Below are 10512 nucleotides of genomic sequence, written 5' to 3'. Positions count from 1 at the left end.
CTTCCAATATTCCCCTCTGCACCGCCCCCTGGGCGGTCTTCTGTTATTGGTCAGTTCTTTCTGATGTCACGGGAGTACGATTCCAGGATTGGTGAATGGAGCTGGAGTCCCGCCTGGGAGCGCTGTGTCTTGTGGGTGGAAGCGCGCTGACTGGGTTTTGGCGTTTCGCGCAACGCTGCGGTAGGGAGAGCTGGAGCTGACGCTGGGTAAGCATAAGGGGTATCTGAGGTGGGTAGCTGCGGCGTCTGGGTTGTGGTGTGAACCTGGCATTTTTCAAATGCAGGTTTGATTGCTAGGGGCAGAGGCAGGCCCAGAGATCCCAGCTCAGGTTTGTAGCCTCTGGGTTCCTTTTCTAGACTGGAGTAGAGAACTGTGGGGTCTCTGCGGCTGCCTGAGGCCCTCGACGGCTGACTTCACCAAGCACCTACTCTGTCCAGCCCTGTGCCAGGCGCACCCAGGGGGAAGAGGCCTGTCACCCAGCCTCCACTAGGGTCCTGTCTGACTGAGGAGGCTGGCTTGTTTCTGCCACTGATTCTGCAGCCTTTTACTAGGGTCTGCTCTGTGTCCCTGCAAGAGACAGAGAAGAAGGAAATGCCCTCCTCCTGCCTCTCCAGAGCCCAGTCTAGTTGAGAAATTTGGACTCATACCCAGGGACTAGGCGATCTCCTTAATCGTCCAACTGACATTTATTGTGCAAAGCATTGAGAATACATTGTGAACCAGACATGGTCCCTGACCTCAGCGGTTTGAGGCCGGTGGGGAAAACATGTTAAACAAGGATCTCACTAAGAAATGTAAAAAATAAGTGTGACCTAGGAGAGGATCTGATGTTGAGTGCCTGAAATAATCAGGAAGGCTTCTCTGAGGAAAAGATCCCTGAATTGATACCTGAAGGAAGAATTCTAATTAATGAGGTGAAGAGAGGAAGGCAGAATATTCCATATAGAACAGCATGTGCAGAGGCCCTGTGACAAATGGAAAAGAAAATGACTAAAAAGCACAGAGGCCAGTGTGGCCAATACAAAGAGAATGAAGGGGAGTATAGTACAAGATGAAGCTGGAGACAAGTCAGATCTTTCAGGACTTTGTAGCTTTTGCTGTAAAACTGATGGGAAACCACTGAGGGTTTTTCTGCTTGTTTTTGATGGGGAGTGGGTGGTGTGGTGGGGGAGGGGCCTTGATCCCTCAGGCTCAGTAGTGTGAACAGATGGAGGCAAGACAGATGCAGATAGACCACTTAGGTGAGAATTGTTGTCACTGAGGACTTGTCACTGAGGTATTGGAACTGCAAAGAATTGGACAGATTCTAGAGATCTATAGGAGGTAAAATCAGTAGGACTTGGTGATGGATTGACTCGGAGAGTGAAAAGAGGACTCAAATGTAACTTCTAGGTTTCTGGCTTCTTCAACTGGATAGGTTTTTTTTTTTTGGTGGGGGGATGGGGGGGGAGTTTGGCAGGGGTAGAGTTCATTCATGACATCCAGGAAGCAGTTTGAAATATGGTTTTGGAACTCAGAAGAGACTTGTTGGAAATATAAATTTGGGAGTAATTTGCATATAGGTGATAATAGAGCCATAGGTGTGGGTAAGATCACCCAAGCCAGAACCTTAAGTAGTTCTAACATTTAATGGCCAAGAACAGGGGTGTGAACCTACAGGAGAGAGAAGAGCTAGGGAGGAGAATCAGAGATGGATGCTGTCTCAGAAGCAAGGAAATGGTCTGTGTCAGAAAGTCCTTGTTGAACTGGCGAAAAATAACTCTCCAAGTAATCCACAAAAGAAATGGTTTATTCGGGGAAAGAAAAAGAAGCCAAGACTACCACCGCGGTGCGGAAAGCACACCTCCTACACGGAGCTCCTACCAGCAGCCCACGTAGAGGCAGAAAAAAAGACCCCAGTTTCAAGATGGCTAATCCCTTTATTCTGATCCCATGCCCAGAATTACCATAAGGATGAACAGGAAGTCAGGATTATAGAGTTAACAAGGGGCCGATCCCACCCATAATCCTCCCAACTCTATGGTTAAGCATCTTAAGATGCCAGTTGACTATATCATCCCCCTCTCTTGATCAAGATCTTTCTTCTAAAAGATCATTGATCAACAGTCAGGTCTTTAGTCTCAGGTTCTTGGAGTCCAGTCTTTTCGTCCCTTGATGTCTGTTCAGCCTCTAGTCCCTCAGTGTCAGAAGGGCCTCTTCTAGGTGTCATCTCGCACATCATGGGGAAGAGTGCAGGGATTGGGAAACAGCTGGCATCCATTGTTGACCGGCATCAGAAGCAGAGCTTAAACAGATAAAGTAAAAGTTAGAATTTGAACATAGCAACCTAACTTGTGTGACAGGTGATAAACCAGGAACTCAGGCTCCATAGGGGTCATTTGCCTTAAAATTTTGACAGCTTTAGTTTCAGGTCACCAGACTGTGCTTTTCCAGTCAGGGCTTGGTGCCTTCTTCAGGTGTGACACGTGTATCCAAGAGTCTACTCCCTGCAGTTTAGCAGCACAGGGATTTGTCAACAGTACCTGGTAAGGGCCCTTCTAGCGCGGCTGGAGGGAATCCTTTTTTAGGTGTCTTTTCCAATAGACGAAACCTCCAGGTTTTAATGTATGAATTTTTAGTTTTTCATTTCCCTGGAGTGTGTGGTGAAACGATTGTTTGACTAAAGTATGGTTATTGTTGAAAGAACTAAACCTTTACAATACTGAAGTATGTCTCCAAATGCATAGGGCGTCCTGTAATTATCTCAAAAGGTGAGAGCTTATGAGTCCCAAAAAGTAGATCTGAGATTCAAAAGAACTAATGGCAATGTCTTTGGCCAAGGCATTTGAAGAGTTTCTGTAAATTTTGCCAATTAGGTCTTAATAATGCCATTAGTGTGTTCAACCAATCCTGAAGACTGAGGGTGGTAAGCAAAGTGAAAATGTTGTAGGATTGGCCAAACAGCACAGACTTGCTTTAGCACCTGACCAATAAAATGGGTTCCTCGATCGCTGTGGCGTTCAAGAGGAGTTCCCCAAGTAGGAATAATCTTTTCTAACAGCACTTTAGCCACTGCTGGTGCATTAGCCTGTCTGCAAGGGAAAGCTTCATACCAGAGAGAAAACATACATATCATGACTAAAACATGCTTGTATCCATGAGATGGGGGAAGCTGTATAAAGTCTAGTTGCCAGACTTCAAATGGTCCGTCTGGCAATTTAAAATGTCCAGGGGCAGTGCAAATAGGCTTTCCTGAGTTATACTTTGGACAGGTGGGACACCTGAGATAGGCACTTTTTGCAGCCTTATTAATATTTCCCCACCAATATTTGTGCATGAAAGCTACCATTTTGTCAGTTGACCAATGGTTCAATGCATGTACAGTGGTTAAAAGTGGGCATTTTAGAGTTTCTGGTAGGACTGGGTTGTTATTTCGTCCGAGCCAGAGCCTCTTCTTATTAAACCAACAATTGTTGGATTTCCAGTAATGTTTTTGTTCTTCAGGAGCTGATTGTTGGGCTTCTCTGGCCAGTTTTTCTAAGTTATCAACTTGAGAAGCTCCTCTCTGGACTATGACAGAAGCTTGACTGTTGCTGATGCCTTTAAAGGTGGCATTTTTAGCAGAAATGTCAGCCAGGTGATATCCCTTAGCCTCCAGGGAGTCAAGTTTAGAATGCTCCGGAATTTTAATAATGGCTAAGGCATCAGATAAAAGTATGGCATACAATAATTTCTGTACATATGGACCATTCTTAATTTGATTTCCATTGGAGGTAAGAAAACCACGTTGTTTTCATAACATTCCAAAGTCATGGGCTACCCCAAAGGCATATCTGCTGTTGGTATAAATGTTGACAGCTTTACCCTTTGCTAAAATGCAAGCTTGGGCGAGGGCACACAGTTCAGCCTGCTGTGCTGAAGTGGCCAGAGGCAAAGGTGCTGCCTAGATGACTTCAGGAGTCACAACAGCATAACCAGCACAGTACTCACCATTTTCATCTTTTAAGTACAAACCGTCGGTAAACCGTGAGAAATCAGCTTTACCTAGAGGAGTTTTCGGCAAATCGTCAAGAGGAGTCAGGAGGTGATCTGTTAGTGTCAGGCAGTCATGAGGAGCTTCCTCAGTCTCAGAAGGAAGAAAGGTAGCTGGATTAAGGTTATTACAATGTGAAAGGTTTATATGGGAAGCAGTTAACAGAAGGATTTCATAGGAAGTAAGACGGCTGACCAAAAGATGCTGGGTGTGACGAGAATTCAGGAGAGCTTCTGCATGAGGCACAATGGTTAGAGGGGATCCCACAACAATATTTTCTGTGGCCTTAACCAGGGCAGTGGCAGCAATGGTTCTGAGGCAAGGAGGATATCCCTGAGCCACTGGGTCCAGTTGTTGGCTATAGTATCCTAGGGGTTTATAATGATCCCCATGTTTTTGAGCAAACACCCCAAGGGCATGTTCTTTTTCATGCACAGAAAGGAAGAAGGGAATCTGGTTGTTAAGATGTCCAAGAGAGGGTAGGTTTATTAAACTCTCCTTCAAAGTCTTAAAGGCCACATCACCCCATTCTTCCCATGAAATTGGGTCAGGACTGTCATTCTTTAATAGGACATATAGAGGTTTCGCCATAAGAGAAAGATTTGGAATCCAATTCCTGCAGTAGCCAACTAGTCTAAGAAACCCTCGCAATTGGCGCTTAGTCCTGGGCTTCAGAAAACTTAGGGACGCCGTGGAGCCTGTCTGAGTCCAGGAGCAGACCTTGTTCCGATATCAGATGTCCCAAGTATCGAACCTGAGGAGCTTGAGCAAATTGGTAGTTTCTCTTTAGAGACCTTATGTCCCCCCTTTAAGGCCAAGAGTGTCAGTAAATGGATGCTATCATCCTGTGAAGAAACCTGAGAAGCAGAACAAAAAAGTCATCCACATATTGTAACAAAGTGGAACCTTTGGGAAAAACTATGTCTTTCAAATTAGTCTTCAGAATCTGTGAAAAATAAGAAGGGCTGTCAGTAAATCCCTGAGGCATTACTGTTCAGGTAAATTGCTTTCCTTCCCAAGTGAAAGCAAAAAGGTATTAGCTAACTTCATCAACTGGGATGCTAAAGAATGCACTGCATAGATCAATTACTGTGATAGATTACATAGATCAAATTTGCTTCCAGTTGGGATGGATGCTAGCAGTGTATGGGGGTCAGGAACAGTAGGGTGTTGAGGGATAACAATGTGGGTTATTGTTCATAGGTCCTGGACAAACCTCCACCCTCGTCCCTTTGGCTTTCTCACTGGTAGAATAGGAGTATTACAAGGAATAATAAGACCCTGAGTTATGTAATCGTCTGTTATGGGCTTTATACCTTGGGTGGCCTCCTTACTTATAGGATATTGATTAATTCTGGGCAGAGGCTTTGAAGGATCAATTTGAACCTTGATAGGAGGTGCACTGTGAATTCTACCAATATCAGTAGAAGATTTTGTCCATAAAGAAGATGGTAGTTGGTCCAATAGGGACCATTGACCATACTCTCAGATTCAGTTACATTACTATCACAGACAGCACAAATAAAAAATGCAGTAGGGTCATGTAATTCACCTGATTGGTGATTTCGACTGTTACCATCAAACTCAACATTATTTCCCCTTTTCGAGAAAAGGATATTCCAGCATGATACTTCTCTTAAGAAATCTCTGCCTAATAAATGGGTAGGGGCAGAAGAACTAAGGAGAAAACAATGTTCATCTCTTAAGGGACCTAGGCAAAAGGGAATAGGTTTGGATACGTGAACCTGTTGAGTTATATGGAATCCCCACTGTGTGAAACATCTTGTTACTTCGAGTCAGGGGCTGATTTATAATAGTGGGGTTGAGCACCGAGAGTGTAACACTGGTGTCAGTAAGAACAGAAATAGTTTCCTCCCCTATTTGAAGAGAAGTTTCTCCAAGGTGATTAAGGGGAAGAACTGGAAAAAGCCCCTGTAATTCCTCGGAGCCTCATCACTGGGAATTTGGAATGCCTGAAAGACAGTGGTTAGTAGGCAGAGAGCACTTTGTGCGCTTTAACTCATGGCAATCCCTTTTCCAGTGTCCTTGCTCCTTGCAGTAGTGGCAAAAGGTTGGGGTTTTCTGGTTTCACACAGGGCCTCTTGTTTGCCACGGCTGAAATTCAGATGTCTTGGCGATCTTGCTTTTAGGCGGCTTGTCTAAGGTACTGGCAAGTTCATTAGCTAAATTTACCAATCCTAGGGTAGGCATAGTTCCCCATCCCATCCTGGATCTCTTAATCAGGATGGAAAGATTTTTATTTAGCCCATTGACAAACAAGGAATTAAAAGGAACCCGTGTGGAGTCAATAGCTGAAGGAAGACCAGAATTTTCTTTAAAACCACCTGAAACCTATTGTAGTAGGTATGAATAGATTCATCAGACCTTTGCAAGCAGATGTGGATTTTGTTCCAATCGATAGACCTGGGAAAAGCCTCGGGGATTGCTTGATGCAGCTTTCTAGCAAGTTCCGTGGCTTTCTCCCAATAGTTGGAGGTTTGCTTTAAATCCCTTTCAGGATGTTCCCATCCGGCAATCCTCATCCAATGTTTAGTGTGGCCTTCACCAACTAACATATGGATCAGCTGGTACAAATCAGAAAACCCAGGCTGGTAAGCTTGAATAGTAATATCAAATTCCTTAGCAAATTTATTAGAATCCTCAGTTACTATAGGAAACTCCTTTACAGTGGCTCGTAACTCAGCTTTGGTCCAGGGGTTGTAAGAAATGTGGGGCTTATTAGGATTTCCAGAGGGTTTAATCTTAAATGGAAAAGTACTTATAGGTTCTAAGGAAGAAGAAAGAGAGTGAGATTTGAAAGAAGGTGTCGCTGGGATTTGAGTTGGAGGTGGGGGCGAAAAAGAGCAAGATGGCGTCAAAGATGAGAGAGATATCAAGAAGCAGTGGGGGAAGGGCAAGGCAGTGTTGTAGACAACACGAGGTTTTAGACGCCATTCTGTCTCTTAGAATTTTTAAGTTTTTGTTAACTTTGAGACTATTTTGTAAGCCAACAATTCAGATTTGCAGTCCTGTTTCACAGCCTCCATATACCACTCTAAATATGCATTCCATTCCTCTTTCTCAATTACAACACTGTTACCATCCAATTTAGTTTTAAAAAATTCTAGTTTGGAAGTCTCAAAAGTTCCCTAAAGTGGCCACTGACTTCTAGGATTACTCTTAGTCAGATCTGCCCATTTAGTTAAATACGTGCATGAAAATTCTCCGTGGTTTGCAAACATGTATTCAGCTGGTGTCCCTGGAGGAGGGACAGTTTTAGAAGGCTTGGACATTCGAGGTCCCATTTTTAAAGGCTGGGCCCAAAACAATTTATAGGTCTTATAACCTGTAGGTCTTCAGCTCACCTCACTCTGGAACAGTCTAATCACTGAGAACCAGGTCGAAGGCTAAAAGCCAGTTCCAGGCAAATAACCAACTCTTAGGGAGTTTAAGTTATAGGTTGAGCTGGAGCTGGGCCAAAATCAGTTCACAACTCAAGCAAACTGGGACTCTTGGGTTTGCTCCACTCTCTCACTCTCTGGTACAGTGTGATCGCTGGGAATCAGACTGAAGGCTAGAAAGCCAGTTCCAGGCAAATAACAAACTCAGGGGAGTTCGGTTATCGACTGAGCTGTGTGGCACTCCATTAATTTTTCACTGAGACAGCATGATCTAACATCGGCTAAACTGACCAATTTTAGTAGAAATAACCTCTTATCCCAAAGGGACGTTAGGCGAAGGCCAGTTTTTGTCTCAAAAAGAAACAGAGCCTGCTTTCCGAAGAAAGCAAGCCAATGTGCCACGAGTACAGACAAACAAATAGGCCTTAAAGCATTCACACACACAACAAAACAAATGAATGAAACAAAACAAAAATTTAAAAAATTCCCGAATAAAACCTGGAGAGCTCCAGACGCAAAGGGCTGTTGGTTCAGATCCAGGAGAGAAACTCACCCAAGACTTCTAAGCCAGGGAGCAAAAAGTCGAGCGAAACAGCTGTTTGGCGCCATAGCTTTTTGCTCACCGGTCAGAAGTCATCGGAGTTCTGTTCCTCTCTGGATCCTGGGCGAGCCCCCAAAATGTTGAACTGGTGAAAAATAACTCTCTAAGTAATCCACAAAAGAAAAGGTTTATTTGGGAAAAGGAAAAGAAGCAAGACCACCAGTGCAGTGTGGAAAGCACACCTATACGGAGCTCCTACCAGCAGCCCACGTGGAGGCAGAAAAAAAGACCCCAGTTTCAAGATGGCTAATCCCTTTATTCTGATCCCACGCCCAGAATTACCACAAGGATGAACAGGAAGTCAGGATTATAGAGTTAACAAGGGGCCGATCCCCACCCATAGTCCTCCCAACTCTGTGGTTAAGCATCTTAAGATGCCAGTTCACTTTATCATTCTGAAATTTAAATAACATGAGAATTGAAAAAAATATGTTGGCTTTGTCATCACGGAGCTCATGGTAGTCTTAGCAAGAATTATTTTGTTGGTGTGATGGGGCCAGAAGCCAGATATGAGGTAAAGATTTAGGCAAGAAACTGCAGGCAGTGAATATAGAGAATATTTTTCATACATATGATTGTGAAGGAGAAGAGAAGATATGGAAGCTAAGGGTTCGAATTAAGAGGGTAATGGAGAAACTGAATACACAAGAGAGAAATTGGGTCATTGGTAGTGTTCTGAGAACATAGGAAAGGATGGGATCCAAAGTACAGTTAGAGGGAGCAGCCTTAGGCAGATGGGCAGTTTCTCCATTTAACAGAAAGAAAGGAGAAAATGTAGGCAATAGATATAGATTGTTTGGATGTTTGGTATTGGTAAAATGAGCTTTTTTTCTCATGGCTTTATCTTCTCATTAAAGGAAGAGATGTAATTATATACTTAGAGTGAGAAGAGGTCAGAGATTTGAGGAGATTGCATAAGATTTGGAAATCATTGTAAATTTGTGAGAGAATGAATTTACCAAAGAAATCAAGAATTGTCTTTCAGTTAAGGGCCCATTTAGGGAGGGGGGTGGTAGGTGAGGGTAAAAGGGACCAAATATATGGTGATGGAAGGAGAACTATGTGATACATAGATGATGTATTGCAGAATTGTATACCTGAAACCTATGTAACTTTACCAACAGTTGTCACCCCAATAAACTTCAATTAAAAAAAAAGAGTTAAGGGCCCATTTTAAGTTAGTCATAATTTTTTAACAGCAATATCAGGCTATTTCTTTCAGGCATGGAAAAAAAAAAAACATATCCAAGTATGGCAGGGACTGGATTTGGTTTGCTTAACACACATTCCCATCTCTAATGTGCCTTCTTTTACTGAAAAGTCTGGGACTCTTAAAAATGACCTGGACTCCTTTGTACCTAAGATGAGAATTGAATGTGGAAACTGAGTTAAATATGGAGAGGAGAGTGAGAGGCATCCAGTTTTGCTGGCAAATATAGCGGAGACAGTGAGTTTCTCTAGTTAGCAGCTTTCTGGTTTAGTGACATTCTGCAATGATAGCCACGACTTTCTTGATTGTGGCAAAGGCTGTTATTTGGTGGGTTAGGAGTTATTTCTGGAAGTTCTACCAGAGCCTGTTCCTGTAACCCTTCCAGTGATTTTGTAAGCCACATAATACCTGGCAGTACATCCCTTTCTGCTTTAGGTTTAGCTAGGTTGCTAAAATGGATTCTGATGTCTGCAACTCTACTCCACTAGCGTAAGGGTTTTGCCATATAGGCAAACTGTAAAGACAGTTCAAGGAAGGTCACAGTATTGTGTGAATGATGGAGTGTAGAATCTAAGCTGGATAGGGAGGAAAGTGACGAAAAAGGAGAGGGCTGATAGATTGGAAGAAAATAAACATCACCAAATCAGAGCTGTAATGAGGTCAAATAACAGTATTCCCTGCTAGAAGACTTCTATTTATTCTTCAAGGACCGCTCAGTTGTCACCCTTTAAACTTCCCTGCTTCCCCCAGGCCCTTCTTCTCTTTCTTGTTTTCTCAGTATTTCGAACCTAGCCACTATTTTAGCACTGATCATACTGCGTTGTAATTGGTCACCATTATTGCTACCAGATTAGGAAGTCTTTGAGTATAGGGACTGTGTTGGAAAGGATGGTTTATCGGCAAGTATATATGGCCCTCGGAATGGCCTAAGATTTGTCTCTTTCTAGCTATGAGTTTTGGACAAGTTCTTCACCCCTGTAATTTAGGGCTACCTACTTTGTGGAGTTGTTTTAAGGATTGAAAGTCGGTTTATGAAGTGCTTATTAGCACGGGGCCTGACATACAAATATCAATAAATATACTGAATTGATGAATTCATTAACAATTTAAAATAGGGTAAAATTCAGTACTTCAGTATTTCAGTAAACAGTTATAAATTTCTGTGTACTTTACACTGTGCGAAGCACTGGAGATTTGAAGTATACACTGATGTGCAAGATAAAGGCATGCTCAGAAGATTTCATAATCTAGAAAGGGAAGAAAACAATGTCTGTAAATAGGATTTGAA

At 43.0% G+C, this 10512-nt stretch overlaps 1 protein-coding gene across 3 annotated transcripts in view; it reads left to right on the top strand.

The window, feature by feature from the left end:
• The first annotated feature begins 112 nt into the window (after nt 1-112).
• Nucleotides 113-10512, top strand: part of ZCCHC17 (zinc finger CCHC-type containing 17) — a 55039-nt gene continuing 44639 nt past the window's right edge. The window contains exon 1 of one of the 3 annotated variants that reach the window (XM_019659979.1): nt 113-206. The gene's annotated coding sequence lies outside the window, so the exon portion shown is untranslated. Of the gene's footprint in view, nt 229-10512 lie in introns of all 3 variants that reach the window. The other 2 variants (XM_019659993.1, XM_019659985.1) reach the window with 2 other exon arrangements.

This window comes from Hipposideros armiger, unplaced genomic scaffold, assembly GCF_001890085.2.
Source record: "Hipposideros armiger isolate ML-2016 unplaced genomic scaffold, ASM189008v1 scaffold_10, whole genome shotgun sequence".
In the NCBI taxonomy this organism is placed as follows: domain Eukaryota; kingdom Metazoa; phylum Chordata; class Mammalia; order Chiroptera; family Hipposideridae; genus Hipposideros; species Hipposideros armiger.
Note: the sequence above shows the minus strand (reverse complement) of the source record. Positions and strands in the feature narration are given on the sequence as shown.